The sequence below is a fragment of the Pelobates fuscus genome, chromosome 10 (genome assembly GCF_036172605.1).
Source record: "Pelobates fuscus isolate aPelFus1 chromosome 10, aPelFus1.pri, whole genome shotgun sequence".
Taxonomy (NCBI): Eukaryota; Metazoa; Chordata; class Amphibia; order Anura; family Pelobatidae; genus Pelobates; species Pelobates fuscus.
This window is the reverse complement of record NC_086326.1, coordinates 153,173,488-153,188,804: the sequence shown is the minus strand read 5'-3', so window position 1 is coordinate 153,188,804 and position 15,317 is coordinate 153,173,488. Positions and strand designations below refer to the sequence as shown.

The 15,317-nt window shown below is 29.2% G+C and overlaps 2 protein-coding genes across 6 annotated transcripts in view; both read right to left on the bottom strand.

Moving 5' to 3' along the window:
- LOC134575162 (zinc finger protein 250-like) overlaps positions 1 to 15,317 on the bottom strand; it is a 752,315-nt gene that overhangs the window by 495,882 nt on the left and 241,116 nt on the right. The window lies entirely within an intron of this gene.
- The window catches only part of LOC134575160 (zinc finger protein 257-like), a 207,318-nt gene that overhangs the window by 8,811 nt on the left and 183,190 nt on the right, over positions 1 to 15,317 (bottom strand). The window contains exon 1 of one of the 4 annotated variants that reach the window (XM_063434384.1): positions 5,284 to 5,352. The exons of the other annotated variants lie outside the window; for them this stretch is intronic. The gene's annotated coding sequence lies outside the window, so the exon portion shown is untranslated. Of the gene's footprint in view, positions 1 to 5,283; positions 5,353 to 15,317 lie in introns of those variants that run through there. 4 annotated transcript variants of the gene reach the window in all.

The window sequence follows — 15,317 nt, the reverse complement described above, 5'->3', positions numbered from 1 at the left end:
AATATAATATAGAGCTATATGACATACTATAATAATATAATATAGAGCTATATGTCATTCTATAATAATATAATATAGAGCTATATGTCATACTATAATAATATAATAATATAATATAGAGCTATATGACATGCTATAATAATATAATATAGAGCTATATGACATACTATAATAATATAATAATATAGAGCTATATTACATGCTATAATATAATAATATTATATAGAGCTATATGACATACTATAATAATATAATAATATAATATAGAGCTATATGACATACTATAATAATATAATAATATAATATAGAGCTATATGACATGCTATAATAATATAATAATATAATAATATAATATAGAGCTATATGACATACTATAATAATATAATAATATAATATAGAGCTATATGTCATACTATAATAATATAATAATATAATATAGAGCTATATGACATACTATAATAATATAATAATATAATATAGAGCTATATGTCATACTATAATAATATAATATAGAGCTATATGACATGCTATAATAATATAATATAGAGCTATATGACATGCTATAATAATATAATAATATAATATAGAGCTATATGTCATACTATAATAATATAATATAGAGCTATATGTCATACTATAATAATATAATAATATAATATACAGCTATATGTCATACTATAATAATATAATATAGAGCTATATGTCATGCTATAATAATATAATATAGAGCTATATGTCATACTATAATAATATAATATAGAGCTATATGTCATACTATAATAATATAATATAGAGCTATATGTCATACTATAATAATATAATATAGAGCTATATGTCATACTATAATAATATAATAATATAATATAGAGCTATATGTCATACTATAATAATATAATATAGAGCTATATGACATACTATAATAATATAATATAGAGCTATATGTGATGCTATAATAATATAATAATATAATATAGAGCTATATGTCATACTATAATAATATAATATAGAGCTATATGACGTACTATAATAATATAATATAGAGCTATATGTCATACTATAATAATATAATATAGAGCTATATGACATACTATAATAATATAATATAGAGCTATATGTGATGCTATAATAATATAATATAGAGCTATATGTCATACTATAATAATATAAGAATATAATATAGAGCTATATGACATGCTATAATAATATAAGAATATAATATAGAGCTATATGACATAATATAATATAGAGCTATATGGCATACTATAATAATATAATATAGAGCTATATGACATACTATAATAATATAATATAGAGCTATATGACATGCTATAATAATATAGAGCTATATGACATGCTATAATAATATAATATAGAGCTATATGACATACTATAATATTATAATAATATAATATAGAGCTATATGACATACTATAATAATATAATATAGAGCTATATGACATGCTATAATAATATAATAATATAATATAGAGCTATATGTCATGCTATAATAATATAATATAGAGCTATATGTCATACTATAATAATATAATATAGAGCTATATGACATGCTATAATAATATAATAATATAATATAGAGCTATATGTCAAACTATAATAATATAATAATATAATATAGAGCTATATGACATGCTATAATATAAGAATATAATATAGAGCTATATGACATGCTATAATAATATAAGAATATAATATAGAGCTATATGACATAATATAATATAGAGCTATATGGCATACTATAATAATATAATATAGAGCTATATGACATACTATAATAATATAATATAGAGCTATATGACATGCTATAATAATATAGAGCTATATGACATGCTATAATAATATAATATAGAGCTATATGACATACTATAATATTATAATAATATAATATAGAGCTATATGACATACTATAATAATATAATATAGAGCTATATGACATGCTATAATAATATAATAATATAATATAGAGCTATATGTCATACTATAATAATATAATAATATAATATAGAGCTATATGACATGCTATAATAATATAATAATATAATATAGAGCTATATGACATACTATAATAATATAATAATATAATATAGAGCTATATGTCATACTATAATAATATAATATAGAGCTATATGACATACTATAATAATATAATATAGAGCTATATGACATACTATAATAATATAATATAGAGCTATATGTCATGCTATAATAATATAATAATACAATATAGAGCTATATGTCATGCTATAATAATATAATATAGAGCTATATGTCATGCTATAATAATATAATATAGAGCTATATGTGATGCTATAATAATATAATATAGAGCTATATGACATGCTATAATAATATAATATAGAGCTATATGACATACTATAATAATATAATATAGAGCTATATGACATACTATAATAATATAATATAGAGCTATATGACATACTATAATAATATAATATAGAGCTATATGACATACTATAATAATATAATATAGAGCTATATGACATACTATAATAATATAATAATATAGAGCTATATGACATGCTATAATAATATAATAATATAGAGCTATATGACATGCTATAATAATATAATATAGAGCTATATGTCATACTATAATAATATAATAATATAATAATATAATAATATAGAGCTATATGACATGCTATAATAATATAATATAGAGCTATATGTCATGCTATAATAATATAATAATATAATATAGAGCTATATGACATGCTATAATAATATAATATAGAGCTATATGTGATGCTATAATAATATAATATAGTGCTATATGTCATGCTATAATAATATAATAATATAATATAGAGCTATATGTGATGCTATAATAATATAATAATATAATATAGAGCTATATGTCATGCTATAATAATATAATATAGAGCTATATGACATACTATAATAATATAATATAGAGCTATATGTCATGCTATAATAATATAATAATATAATATAGAGCTATATGTGATGCTATAAAAATATAATAATATAATATAGAGCTATATGACATGCTATAATAATATAATAATATAATATAGAGCTATATGTCATACTATAATAATATAATAATATAATAGAGCTATATGACATACTATAATAATATAATATAGAGCTATATGACATACTATAATAATATAATAAAGAGCTATATGACATACTATAATAATATAATAATATAATATAGAGCTATATGACATGCTATAATAATATAATAATATAATATAGAGCTATATGACATGCTATAATAATATAATATAGAGCTATATGTGATGCTATAATAATATAATAATATAATATAGAGCTATATGTGATGCTATAATAATATAATAATATAATATAGAGCTATATGACATGCTATAATAATATAATAATATAATATAGAGCTATATGACATGCTATAATAATATAATATAGAGCTATATGTCATGCTATAATAATATAATAATATAATATAGAGCTATATGTCATACTATAATAATATAATAAGATAATAGAGCTATATGACATACTATAATAATATAATATAGAGCTATATGACATACTATAATAATATAATAATATAATATAGAGCTATATGACATGCTATAATAATATAATATAGAGCTATATGACATACTATAATAATATAATAATATAATATAGAGCTATATGACATACTATAATAATATAAAATAGAGCTATATGACATGCTATAATAATATAATATAGAGCTATATGTCATGCTATAATAATATAACAATATAATATAGAGCTATATGTGATGCTATAATAATATAATAATATAATATAGAGCTATATGACATGCTATAATAATATAATATAGAGCTATATGTGATGCTATAATAATATAATAATATAATATAGAGCTATATGACATGCTATAATAATATAATAATATAATATAGAGCTATATGACATACTATAATAATATAATATAGAGCTATATGTCATACTATAATAATATAATAATATAATATAGAGCTATATGACATGCTATAATAATATAATAATATAATATAGAGCTATATGACATACTATAATATAATAATATAATATAGAGCTATGTCATACTATAATAATATAATAATATAATATAGAGCTATATGACATACTATAATAATATAATATAGAGCTATATGACATACTATAATAATATAATATAGAGCTATATGACATACTATAATAATATAATATAGAGCTATATGACATACTATAATAATATAATATAGAGCTATATGACATGCTATAATAATATAATAATATAATATAGAGCTATATGACATACTATAATAATATAATAATATAATATAGAGCTATATGGCATGCTATAATAATATAATAATATAATATAGAGCTATATGTGATGCTATAATAATATAATATAGAGCTATATGACATGCTATAATAATATAATAATATAATATAGAGCTATATGTGATGCTATAATAATATAATATAGAGCTATATGTGATGCTATAATATAATAATATAATATAGAGCTATATGTCATACTATAATAATATAATAATATAATATAGAGCTATATGACATACTATAATAATATAATATAGAGCTATATGTCATACTATAATAATATAATAATATAATAATATAATATAGAGCTATATGTCATGCTATAATAATATAATAATATAATATAGAGCTATATGTGATGCTATAATAATATAATATAGAGCTATATGTCATACTATAATAATATAATAATATAATATAGAGCTATATGACATACTGTAATAATATAATAATATAATATAGAGCTATAAGACATACTATAATAATATAATAATATAATATAGAGCTATATGTCATGCTATAATAATATAATAATATAATATAGAGCTATATGTCATACTACAATAATATAATAATATAATATAGAGCTATATGTGATGCTATAATAATATAATAATATAATATAGAGCTATATGTCATACTATAATAATATAATAATATAATATAGAGCTATATGACATACTATAATAATATAATAATATAATATAGAGCGATATGTGATGCTATAATAATATAATAATATAATATAGAGCTATATGACATACTATAATAATATAATAATATAATATAGAGCTATATGTGATGCTATAATAATATTACAATAAATTGCTGGCACAATGTTTATTTATTAATTAATATATTATTATTATTATTAATATTATTATTATTATTTCCCTGTATTTCTAGAACTGACAATAAAACACAAATTACCTGCAGGATTGAGGCTGCACTGAGCTCACCCAGGAAACACTCTGACACACCGGAAGTACCGCACCGGAAGTCACACACCGGAAAGAATACGACGGAAGTTACGCCATGTTTGCGTGTCGCGGCACTTCCGTGTTTGCGTTCCATTCAGTCTGAGTGACTTCAGATCGGTAGCCATCATAGTGTGACGTCACAAACTGTCGCAAAGCCAGCCGGGAGTTTTAGTGATTGTGCTGTTTAACGTGTCTCCGTGTCTGTCAGATGGTTTCTGGGAATTGTAGTCTTTCTCACTTCCTTTATATAGACAGAGCCAAGGAAGGTGGACTACAACTCCCGTGATGCACAGCGATCCAAATCTAGCTTCAAACACTCCCAGTGAGAGTCTGAGGCTGGAGCCAGATTCCTAACCCAGAAAATAGAGTTTATTATTATTATTAATATTATTAATACTGCTAGCACTGAATATAGAGTTTATTATTATTATTATTATTAATACTGCTAGTACTGAATATAGAGTTTATTATTATTATTATTATTAATACTGCTAGTACTGAATATAGAGTTTATTATTATTATTATTATTATTATTAATACTGCTAGCACTGAATATAGAGTTTATTATTATTATTATATAGAGTTTATTATTATTATTATTATATAGAGTTTATTATTATTATTAATACTGCTAGCACTGAATATAGATTTTATTATTATTATTATTATTTATTAATACTGCTAGTACTAAATATAGAGTTTATTATTATTATTATTATTATTATTATTAATACTGCTATTACTGAATATAGAGTTTATTATTATTATTATTAATACTGCTAGCACTGAATATAGAGTTTATTATTATTATTATTATTATTATTAATACTGCTAGTACTAAATATAGAGTTTATTATTATTATTATTATATAGAGTTTATTATTATTATTATTATTATTTATTAATACTGCTAGTACTAAATATAGAGTTTATTATTATTAATACTGCTATTAATGAATATAGAGTTTATTATTATTATTATTATTATTATTATTATTAATACTGCTAGTGTAGAATTATTTAAAAATCTTTATTGCACCTGTATTGAATTATTGTACTAACTCCATTTTAATCTCACATAACCTCACATTATGACAGACCCTCCATTTTGTCTACATTACATGACAGAATTTCCTAACAGCATTTAGTATAATGAATAGAGACTGTATTTTCTATAAAGACATGACTAACCCCGGAATTGCTGAATCTCCTGTAATTTGCAACATAGTATAATCTGAAGGCCATGAGAACACTGTACTAATGAAATGTTCTATTCATAAAAAGAACCCTGAGCCTGATCACGAGTCTGACATCACTAACTACCCAAAATGGCTAGCCGCCAGATTCCCCCTCCCATCGAGTAAAGACGACATCCCATGATGGGAGGGTGCCCCACTAGTCACTCAAATTCCTGAGCCAATTAATAATATTGATGGGTGGACACTGACATAAGCCACTTAACATTTAATCCAATTAATGATGTTTATTTGTTATTATCTGATATTCAATGATGATATCATTTTGCCTTTAAAAGGGTCTGCATACCCGTTTTCTAACCAGATGCCATTAAATTTTCTGAAGTGCTTTTAACCTGAACTCCATGTGTCAGTGTGAACTTACTTCTGCGTATACGCAATTTAATCATCTCAGATTTGGACAGGAACAGATAGACATTTAAACATATTTGTTTATTTCTAAATTAATCTACATTAATTTGGCGCCCAGAACGTGGGGCATCGGGCTATGGCCTCTGGCCGGTAAGCCGTCCTAAGGAAGACGCTGTTGGACGGAGGAATCCGGGGGGAAGGAAAGGGAGACTGATCACCTCTGATTACACGGTAGAGACTTCTGCAGAGCCTAGCCGGTATGTTCCAGCCCCCTTTGATTGACCCGTCCACGTGTCTGTGACTGCTTCCCGGGAGGACATCAAAGACAGGTAATATCTTGCCCGGTGTCTTGTTACTCACTTGTTTACCTGCATTTAGTCTATCTGTTGCCTGGGTGTGTTTGTATTGGCCTATTTTAGCTTAAGTGCCCGGGTAGAGTGTTTGTCTGTTTACCCCTTTTGGGATAAAGGGGGGTGGACCTGTGGGGGTTTTGCCTGGGGTCCTCTGTTGCCTGTTTACTCCTTTTAGGAACCACGTGGCTGTGGTTGTAAGGAAAAAGGGGGGTGGACCTGTGGAAGTTTTCCTGGGGGTCTTCTTTGCCTGTTTACCTCTTTTAGGAGCCTCGTGGCTGTGGCTGTAAGGAAAAAGAGGAGGGGGGAATCTGTGGAGGGGTGTAGACTCATTGCTTCCTGGGGATTCCCCATGGTGTCACTTTGATAGCCTAGCTAGCCTCATTGTACACATAACTCTGCTTGCAGAGAGGTGGTAACCTCCAGTTTCGAGCGCTGAGGCTGGTGGAATTCCAATTTTTTATTTGTGGCGGGCGGATTCAAGCAGGCATTGCTTGTCTCCAGCACCACGTGGTAGTGAGACTTATGAGTGGGTTCATAGGGGCGCTACGGGAGTGAGGATAGAGGTGGCCACACTTAGTGGACTGCTGTAACGAGGGAGGCTATACAGGATTCGGGTCGGAGAGGATTGCTGTTTCCTGTGGCCGCTGGTAGTGAGACTTACGAAAGTTGTTCTCCGAGCGGGGACACTACGAGGTTGAGGGAGATGACTTTGGTCACATGAGTAAAGGAAAGGGATTACTGTTGATTTTATTTGAACTGTGATGCATGCACTGTATTTCAATTGTATTGTTGTGTTTTTTGTTTAATTGGGAGTCATTCAAACTCCTGTGTCTGTCTCTAAAATCTCACCTTACTTCTTACTTTTCCTATACTTCCTGTAGTATTTACACTATCCACTCCTATTTCTCTTGTGAGAGAAGTGATTGGTCACACACTTCTCACCTCGCTCCAATTAGTGACTAGTCTACGTTTTGGGAAGACGCACTTGGGGGGACCCACCCTTCTGAGTGGCAGCCGACCATTGTAGACACTCTGTTTCATCTTCTTTCCCCTATATCTGGGACGCCTTTTATAGGGGGAATGGAACAGGGATTAGAAAAGCCCAATAAAGGGCTGGCTAGCGCGTGTGATCTAGTTGAAGATAGAGATTGCTAAAGTGTGTAAAATTGCTGTGCCTTCATGTGGTAGATTGCAGCCAGAAAGCTGGCGTAGATTGTTGACAGAGAAGAAAGTAAGCTTACAGATAATGCTGGTACAGAGTAGCAAGAGCTATTCAGCAGGAAGGTTGGGTTGAGGAAGAACTAGATCACAGAGGGTTAAGAATGTATGTATATCATAATAATTGTTTTTGTATTTTGTGTTAGCCATTACCCTGGTAGAGGGTGGGGGTTTTGTATTGAGTTTCACTGAGAGTATTACTAAATGTTGTGTTTTTGTGTCTCTTTGCTTTTGCAATAACTGTAACGTGGCTATCCTTCTGTCTTGTTACTGTACAGCATTGACATGGTTAAAGAGATTCTGCTTGCAGTCTCTCTCCCACTTCCCCCGCCATTCTCTCTCTTGCTTTCTGTGAGACGCGAGGGGGAGGGAGGGGGGGTTGCGTGCTTGCAAATTCAGATTTGTCTCTTCCGTAGAGTTATTCAGAAACTACTGATAAGACTTAGCAATGGAATTTTTGCTAGAAAATATTCTAATTGTGTATTTTGCTACTTACATAGGAGTGATGTGTCGTATAGGAGATTTCTAGGGTTTGTGTGTTGTTGTTGTTGTTGTTGCCATTTGTGTGACGCCAGCAGGTTCCGTGGCGTTGTATATGTATTTGGACGTGTTGGGTGATTAATAGCTGGTGAATGATGGGGGAGGTTAGTTGCATCCCGTGAGTTTATTTTTGCACCATGTTATTCCAAAGCTTCACGGACTGTTAAATGTATAATGTTTTCATTTGTCTTATTTAATCCGTCAAGTCTGTCCATAGTTTAGTATTTCATTTTGCCTAACAGAATGTTGCTTCTCTGATTTATTTTATTAGGCTATAACTTAGTGTAGCTAAGCTGAAATGCCCTAAAAAAAAAAAAGGGCCCCTAGAACAAAAGAAGGTTGTCCTTAAGTGCCTCACTCTGCCCTTTGTGAGGTCATATCCGCCCATATATCGTGTCAATTCGAGATCTACTTCTACCATGCTCATCCTATCCTAAGACATGCTGTCTTCCTTAATTCCCACATATTATGAACAAAAAAGTTACAATTACTAAAATTATCCTGCTATTAGTTTCCCTATATCAGGAAAGTGTCTGTGACAAGTGATGGTTAATATGTAGATAGAATATATATGTGTATCAATTCACGTGTAAGTAACAAGTGTGTTTGAACTTTGTATACAAAGATTGATAACATGCTGGAAGAAGGGTTATCTTAAAGAACATTTACTAAAAGAAAGTAAATAACCAAGATTTCTTGAACAAATGGTAATACAATTAAGGATTGGTTTCAAAATGTTTTGATCTAATTGAAAAGGAACCAGTTAACATTATAAGCATAACTATTAACAAATGAATAAGGTGGGAGTGTGTTCCAATCTGTTTTTTTTACTGGATAATGTTTGCCTCCAAGATTAAAAGACTGACTAACATAATTTTTGTTGTAAGCCCAGATATTTTATTATTGCATATGCATAGGAATTGAGACTTTTGGGCATTATAGTGTATTGATTCTAGATCTGTTACTAGCAGCAAGTGCTTAGCCTTATGCCTATCCCACGCATGCTTAAACACTTCTACTGAGTTAACCTCTACCACTACAGTTGGAAGGCTATTCCATGCATCCACTACCCTCTCAGTAATGTAATACTTCCTGATATTATTTTTAAACCTTTGTCCCTCTATTTTTGAGACTATGTCCTCTTGTTATGGTAGTTTTCCTTCTTTTAAATATAGTCTCCACTTTTACTGTGTTGTTTCCCTTTATGTATTTAAAATGCTTTTATCATATTTCCCCTGTCTCGTCTTTTCACCAAGCTATACCTGTTAAGATCCTTTAACCTTTCCTGGTGAATTTTATCCTGCAATCCATGAACCAGTTTAGTAGCCCTTCTTTGAACTCTCTCTAAGGTATCCATATCCTTCTGAAGATATGGCCTCCAGTACTGTATCCAGTACTCTAAGTGAGGTCTCACCAGTGTTCTGTACAATGGCATGAGCATTTCCCTCTTCCTACTGCTAATACCTCTCCCTATGCAACCAAGCATTCTGCTAGCATTTTCTGCTGCTCTATTACATTGTACATTGTCATTAACATCCAGAAACTGGAAAACAAGAAATGTAAATTAATGTATAGCTATTTATAAGCTTAACAAAATCTCCATTATCTTTTTCATTTATTTTGCAGAAGACATTGTTATTTGTCTATTTTGTATGTTTTAAAAATACATTATCAGTGAAGAGTAGAATAAATTTTATCCCATTTGCGAGACATAAAATTGTGATAATGTATATTTGTGATATAAGTAGGAATTACGTTTTGAGATGTTAGATATAAATTAATAAAATAAAGAACGAGAGTCAGGGATAGCGTCTGTCTCCACGGGCACAAGTCTGGTGTGGGAGAAGTGGTGGGCTAGCCACTGCGGGACACCCACGGAGTGAAACGTTTGAGGCCTGTGCAGACAAGATGAGCATGTTAGCCTTTTATTATTTTTCTCTAGGGAAAGCATAGGGCCAGTTAATAGTTGTTTTACATGGGCTATTTGCAGCCTCCATTGCATTTCTACCTAGTCTTGATTTCTGATGTATCCTCCTTTGCTACATCACCTGTCTGCTCCCTTACCTGCCCACCCCCGCTTACTCCTTCCACCGATCCCTCCCCTTCATCTACAGTCCCCCACTTTCTCCTCCTACTCCTCCTCCTACTCCACCTTCTCCTCCTCCTACTCCTGCTTCCTGCTCTTACACCACCCTCCTCTTTCTACTCCTCCCTCTACTCCACCTTCTCCTCCTCCTACTCCTTCTTCCTGCTCTTACTCCTCCCTCCTCTTTCTACTCCTCCCTCTGCTCCACTTTCTCCTCCTACTCCTCCCTCTACACCACCTTCTCCTCTCTCCTCCTACTTCTCCTCTACTCCTCCTCCTACTCCTCCCTCTACTCCACCTTCTTCTCCTTCTTCCTGCTCTTAGACGCTGAATTGACGAATTGACAGCCTTCTCAGTGGCATACAAAATGCCTGAAGGAAGACATGCCAATACCTACACTGACTCAAGATATGCCCTGGGTGCAGCACATTATTTTGGATCAATCTGGAAGATAAGAAGCACCACTCAGCTGACCAAAAGCTGCCAACCAAGCCACAAGTGCACCAAGGGAAGTGGACAGAAGGGTGTCCGCTAAAGAAACTTCTATACTCACCATGTAGGTCCTACCCGCAGATCTCAAGCTTCTGAAAGAATGACCCTGAAGAAATACAAAGCTGGAAAAACAGAAAGGGGCAACCCTTGAAGACGGGCTGTACTCCAACACTCTCAAGTTCTGTTTACCCAAAAACATGTATTGGGCAGTGGGCCCATGGAACTTTATACCTATCCAAGACCCTCATGAACTCTTTGATCTCTAAATACTCTAAAGCACCTAGAATTACTCCTCTAATCATCAGTTACTGCCGATCCTGTGTTATTTGTGCCAAGTACAGCTCAGGCAGAAGAGGAGGAGAATCCTAAGCACCTAGCTAACTCTCACTATCCCTTTCAAGAATCCAGGTGACAAAGAGCTGCTGGGTCAAATATGCACTAGTTATAATAGACATTTTGTCAGGATGGCCAGAAGCCTAGCCGGTCATCAATGTGACAACCAAGACCATATACCCAATAGTGCATTGTGAAAGTTGCAGAAATCACTCAGTGGATTCATTGTTCCAGATTCAAGACTCTCTCTCTCTGCAACATGGGAAGTAACATTTGTTGATTTTGACACACTTTTGACTCTAAATAAATAAAAAAAAAAAAAGATACCAACAAGTAGGTGTTTGATGGCCATAATAATGCCTGACCACCTGCCATCGATGGAAAGCCGAGGACCCCAAAAGGAGACCTCGTGAAGCTAAAGAGATCCAAACGCCAAGCTTCCTCAGGATTATTTGCCCATCCTGAGTTTGTGGTGATATTAATATTGACTAAATGGTCCGAGTCCACCTATGCTGATGTAGCGTGGGACAGGTTTAATACTACAATGCATAAGCAAATGTGCCCTAGCCAAGGTTATTATGTCCATACACATAATACATGACAAGGTACTCTTGACACACCACATTCATGCTTCAGAACACAAAGAGGAGCACCCCTCTAAAGGGAAAGTTTGACACATATATATATTGATGCCATAGGTGTGCCAAGGGGGGTACCAGATGATTTTGCAGTAAAAGGAAAGTTTCCCAACCGTCACTGCTAATAATAATATTTTGACTTGCATTTATTATATCTATTGCAACCAACAACGTTTACCTGTCACCATGACTTGTTGTGCCTATACTCCAGATAACACAGGTCCATATGGTAATGTAACCTTGTCTATTTTATGATGTCCCTCTGAAGAACTAAGAAGACTTTAAGAACTGTTACTTCATAGGGTTTTGTGCCTTTGGGCTAACCTGTCTTCTGAAACTAACCAATAAAGTTTATCTTTTTTAGAATCTAACATTTCATAGGGGGGACTGATGTAGAATTATTTAAAAATATTTATTGCACCTGTATTGAATTATTGTACTAACTCCATTTTAATCTCACATAACCTCACATTATGACAGACCCTCCATTTTGTCTACATTACATGACAGAATTTCCTAACAGCATTTAGTATAATGAATAGAGACTGTATTTTCTATAAAGATATGACTAACCCCGGAATTGCTGAATCTCCTGTAATTTGCAACATAGTATAATCTGAAGGCCATGAGAACACTGTACTAATGAAATGTTCTATTCATAAAAAGAACCCTGAGCCTGATCACGAGTCTGACATCACTAACTACCCAAAATGGCTAGCCGCCAGATTCCCCCTCCCATCGAGTAAAGACGACATCCCATGATGGGAGGGTGCCCCACTAGTCACTCAAATTCCTGAGCCAATTAATAATATTGATGGGTGGACACTGACATAAGCCACTTAACATTTAATCCAATTAATGATGTTTATTTGTTATTATCTGATATTCAATGATGATGTCATTTTGCCTTTAAAAGGGTCTGCGTTTTCTAACCAGATGCCATTAAATTTTCTGAAGTGCTTTTAACCTGAACTCCATGTGTCAGTGTGAACTTACTTCTGCGTATACGCAATTTAATCATCTCAGATTTGGACAGGAACAGATAGACATTTAAACATATTTGTTTATTTCTAAATTAATCTACATCACTAGCACTGAATATAGAGTTTATTATTATTATTATTATTATTATTAATACTGCTAGTACTAAATATAGAGTTTATTATTATTATATAGAGTTTATTATTATTATTATTATTATTATTATTAATACTGCTAGGACTGAATATAGAGTTTATTATGATTATTATTATTATTTTTATTATTATTATTAATACTGCTAGTACTGAATATAGAGTTTATTATTATTATTATTATTAATACTGCTATATAGAGTATATTATTATTATTAATACTGCTAGGACTGAATATAGAGTTTATTATTATTATTATTATTATTATTAATACTGCTAGGACTGAATATAGAGTTTATTATTATTATTATTATTATTAATACTGCTAGTACTGAATATAGAGTTTATTATTATTATTATTATTATTTTTATTATTATTATTAATACTGCTAGTACTGAATATAGAGTTTATTATTATTATTATTATTTTATTATTATTATTATTATTATTAATACTGTTAGTACTGAATATAGAGTTTATTATTATTATTATTATTATTAATACTGCTATATAGAGTATATTATTATTATTAATATTATTATTATTATTATTATTAATACTGCTATATAGAATATATTATTATTATTAATATTATTATTATTATTATTATTATTAATACTGCTATATAGAATATATTATTATTATTAATATTATTATTATTATTATTATTAATACTGCTATATAGAGTATATTATTATTATTAATATTATTATTATTAATACTGCTAGGACTGAATATAGAGTTTATTATTATTATTATTTTTATTATTATTATTATTATTAATACTGCTAGGACTGAATATAGAGTTTATTATTATTAATATTATTAATACTGCTAGGACTGAATATAGAGTTTATTATTATTATTATTTTTATTATTATTATTGTTAATACTGCTAGTACTGAATATAGAGTTTATTATTATTATTATTATTATTATTATTAATACTGCTAGTACTGAATATAGAGTTTATTATTATTATTATTATTTTTATTATTATTATTATTAATACTGCTAGGACTGAATATAGAGTTTATTATTATTATTATTATTTTATTATTATTATTATTATTAATACTGCTAGGACTGAATATAGAGTTTATTATTATTATTATTAATACTGCTAGTACTGAATATAGAGTTTATTATTATTATTATTATTTTTATTATTATTATTAATACTGCTAGTACTGAATATAGAGTTTATTATTATTATTATTATTTTATTATTATTATTATTATTATTAATACTGTTAGTACTGAATATAGAGTTTATTATTATTATTATTATTATTATTATTATTATTAATACTGCTATATAGAGTATATTATTATTATTAATATTATTATTATTATTATTATTATTATTAATACTGCTATATAGAGTATATTATTATTATTATTATTATTAATACTGCTATATAGAGTATATTATTATTATTAATATTATTATTATTATTAATACTGCTAGGACTGAATATAGAGTTTATTATTATTATTATTATTTTTATTATTATTATTATTAATACTGCTAGGACTGAATATAGAGTTTATTATTATTAATATTATTAATACTGCTAGT